Source organism: Myotis lucifugus, unplaced genomic scaffold, assembly GCF_000147115.1.
Source record: "Myotis lucifugus unplaced genomic scaffold, Myoluc2.0 scaffold_186, whole genome shotgun sequence".
Taxonomy (NCBI): Eukaryota; Metazoa; Chordata; class Mammalia; order Chiroptera; family Vespertilionidae; genus Myotis; species Myotis lucifugus.
The window spans coordinates 589419-593361 of record NW_005871234.1 but is presented as its reverse complement, the minus strand read 5'-3'; the positions used below and the strand labels follow the sequence as shown (position 1 = coordinate 593361).

The 3943-nt window shown below is 52.8% G+C and overlaps 1 long non-coding RNA gene across 1 annotated transcript; it reads left to right on the top strand.

Annotated features, from left to right (window-relative positions):
• Positions 1-905: 905 nt before the first annotated feature.
• LOC106698484 lies at positions 906-2855 on the top strand. The gene is made up of 3 exons (XR_002831195.1): positions 906-978; positions 1332-1551; positions 2010-2855. It is a non-coding gene; the product is annotated as an uncharacterized LOC106698484 (long non-coding RNA).
• The last annotated feature ends 1088 nt before the right edge of the window (positions 2856-3943 follow it).

The window sequence follows — 3943 nt, the reverse complement described above, 5'->3', positions numbered from 1 at the left end:
TTCCTTCGCTTCCTGTCTGGGGACCAGGTGGGAATTGAATGGGGACAGTGGGGCTCTGCTTCATTTTTCCTCAGAAGCCTGTTCATTTTTAACCAGTTCTGACCCTGCCCCTTCTCCTTCCTCATCCATGTGCCAACAGGGCTGTGGAAGTTCTCTAGAAGGGTGGGGAGAAAAGGCCTTGGCCTCTAACTCACTTCTGAGAAGGGAAATTTGTAGAGTGAGGACACATGTGTGGAGATTGAAATCAGTTGCGTGGAACTAGAATGTAGGGCGGGTACAATTCCAACCAAGAACAAGGCAAACATACAATGGCCACTAGAGGTGCTGGTGGATGTGGGAGCAGTCTTCATCTAACCATTCATATGTCAACCATCCAACTGTCCATCCATCCATCTATCCACACCACCACCACTACCACCACCACCACCACCCCATCCATCCACGTGCTTATTTGTCTAGTCATTTATCCATCACCACAGCAAATGCTGGGCACCCATTCTGAGTCAGGCACACTGTCCCCGCATTTAAGCAGCTCATTGTCTAGTGCGAGGAGGCGCATGTTTAATGACTACATGCTGTGCAACTAGAGGAATGTACACTATGTGAAGAGAGTTCTGGAAAGGGTGGAACTGTCTATGGTTGGGGCCAGGGGCTAGAAATGAAGCCTCCTCCTTCTTTCCTTGGGTCTGACTCTTCTGCCCTAATGGCAACCCCTGTTCTAGGCCTGGGTCCAATGGCAGGCTCTCTTCAGTTTCCTGGTTCTAAATCACAAGGTGCAACTTGAGAAGAGACCTGTTCCTTCTGGGAAGGGATTCTGGAGTTACCAAATCACTCCACCACACCTGGCTAGGCACCCTGAGGTCACAGCCTAGTTCTCTGGAGACAGACTCTCTTCCTCATGGAGACTCCATTGAGGAGATGTGGACACAGAGAGCCCAGGTCACCTCCATCCACTGGAGCAGCAAGACCATGGACGCAGTACCTCCACTCTCCTTTCCTTGGGGCAGTGGGCGGTGGGCAGTGGGCTAGAAACCCCTGTATACCCTTCTATCCTATCATCCCCCACCTCAAGCTCACCTCTTAGCTTTTGGTCTCTTAGCAATGGCTGTCAATCTGGGGCATCCTAATGGAGAATATTTTGCTTCTAATTAATTGCAGGCTCTAAGAGTGAGAGTGTGGGAAATGTGGATCCCCAAATAAGACCAGGTTTCACAAGGCTGCTGCATGGTGGGGGTTGTCTTTGCCACTCGCCTAGGGTCAGACGGCGGGGGTTGTGTCTGCTCCATCTGCCCAAGGCAGGGCCTGGGGCCTCAGCCTATGTCTCTCCCCAGCTCCAGAGAAGGAACAAGCCGGTCTGGCAGACTGGCCTGTTTACAGGGAGAACCTGGCCAGGGCCTCAGGTGGTTTCAGCACTCGCCCTCCCTCCATCTGTCTGACTAATGTTCCCATCTGCCAGCCTCAGGTGAGAGATGGCAGCGTCTTCCGCTGTTGCCCCAACGAGCGGCTTGTTTGCGGTGTAACTGCCTGATGGTATCTCGCACAGTGCTTTGGGTGAGCTGTCTCTTGGGAGTGTCTGCCTGTTGTTTGCCTCAGCCCCCACCTGGCCCCCAGCTCAGTGCCTGCCTGAGCTCACGGCATTATTCATAGAACCATAGGTCCAGCACCCCTACCCCCAGCGCTGTGCGAGACTCCTGCCTGGCTGACACTGGTGTGTGTGTGTGTGTGTGTGTGTGTGTGTGTGTGTGTGAAGGCGTCCTCTCTGTACCTCCACTTGAACTAGTCCCACGATTTCTCCTCTGACATGTTCCTAAGTAGAAGCTTTGGGGATATCATTGCTGCCAGGGTGTCTCCAGCTGGGAGGCCCCATTTCCATCTTCTGGCTCACAGAGAACCCCACCAGTGAGCCCTGGAGTCTGGGCTCCCCTATTCTGGAATGGCCTCTCAATACCCTCTCCTGTATCAATGAGTTCCCACCTGCTGATTTGAGATTTTCTCTCTGCTCCTTCCAGCTGGAGAGGGCCTCTTCCTGGCCCCACGTCCCTCCTATGGTAAGAGAAGATGAGGGACAATGTCATCAACAGAACCTGTTGCCCAGCCTGGCTTATCCTCTAACACCAGCTGTGTGAACCACCACCACCAACCCACCATTTCACCATGCCTCAGTTTCCTAACCTGTAAAATGGGATAATAGTATGAAGAGTCCTGTGACATTAAATGAGATCATGTATGCCAGTGTGCTGGGACACAGAGCCCGATGTCTTCTTCCTCTTCCTGCATCTGTCCCCTCAATCCTGTATTCCCCAAGGACTGTCTCCTGGGCAGCAACCAGGTACATTGGATCAGAATACTAACAAAGGCCTAAGAAACAAAGGAGGGAGAAGAACGAGGCCTCTCAGGATGCTCTGAGCTGATGGGAGAGAGACATTTGTGTGTGTGTGTGTGTGTGTGTGTGTGTGTGTGTGTGTACAGGGAGCATTGCTCAAGCAGGAGAGAGGAGTCCAGATGTGTGTATCCAGGCTAGACGGTGACTACTGTAATGTCTTCTTAGCAGGCAGGAGCAACCAACAAATTCATTAATTTCCTGTTTACACATCTATTGTCAAAGCTAATAATTTGATTTAACGAGGCTGATTACCTTCATTAAAAACTATTAGTTCCCATAAGCAAACGTTCTTGTGTTTGCATTTTCATAATTATGTTGGCATTTCACAATGTGCTTTGCAAGGGAGGCCTGTGCTCAAACTCAGCCTCATCCACCCAGCTCGGGGCTCTCTCTGGGCTGACCTCCTTAGCCCTGGCGCTTTGCTAGGCGCTGTGGGGCAGTGGGAAACAAGACAGGCCTCATTGTCCTTTGCCTGCAGCCCACACTTTGCTGCTTCTGATGTCCTGGATGGTCCTGGTCCTTATGCCTGGACAGCACCACAGGCTTTCTGTCCATGGCTGAGGCCACCAGCATTACAGCCCGCCTAAGACTGGGTGCCTGGTTGCCTAACCATGCATTTTCATGTGGGACAGCCCTCAATACAGGCTCTCCAGGGCATCATTGATTGACACGCCCACCATTAACTGGGAAAAGGGAGGCTCCCAGGGTCCCCCTTCAGGGAAGGGAAGGAACCAGACTTTCTCAAGTACTCGCAGCTGCCAGGTGCTGGCATTGTGGTTCCCTCTTTAACCCCTCCAGGAATGTATCAGCATCTCCATTTTACAGAGCATGATACGGAGACTTGGAGAAGTTAGGTAACTTACCCAAGTTCACATGGCCAGGAAGAGGGTCTGCACCCTCAGCCCGTGCCATTTCCAACACATCACGCCTTCCTTCCCACGAGACAGATAAACAGGGCCCTGAGCCAGGCTCATCCTACTCCTGGCTTGCTGGGGTCCACATGCCACCTTCGCCTGTCTCCATCAGGGAGGACTGGGACTGGACCACCTTGTTCCTTGATGAGGGTGGGTCTCCAGGACCCCAGCCTTCCTCCACTGCTTCGTGATTTTCCCCTGTGATTTTCTAGGTCCTGGCCTGGCCCCAGGAGGAACCCGAGTCCCAAAGAGTCTTGTGATGTGTGCCTTTTGGGGCCAGTGCAAAAAAGTGTCTACCCTCCTTTCTCCCCTATGGCCTATATTACCTGGCATCCCTGAAGCCTGAGACCCCACAGGCAGAATATGTGTAGGGCAGCAGGAGTCTACCATCCGTCCTTCTACCTCTCTGGCTGGTGCCCAGATGGGTTTTCCTGGGTGCCAATCCCCCTGGAGCAAGAGCTATGGCTGGGCCAGGGCCAGAGCCAGGGAAATGTAGAGATGGCACACCCTAGGAGGGTTCCAAGGAAGACAGAGACGTGACATTGACTGGGTCCTGGTTGTCTGCCCAGGCCCTGTTCTAAGCACTTGGCCACTGACAGGCAGGAAGACATAACTCTTGGAACCTCGGTCTCCTCATCTGTAGAAT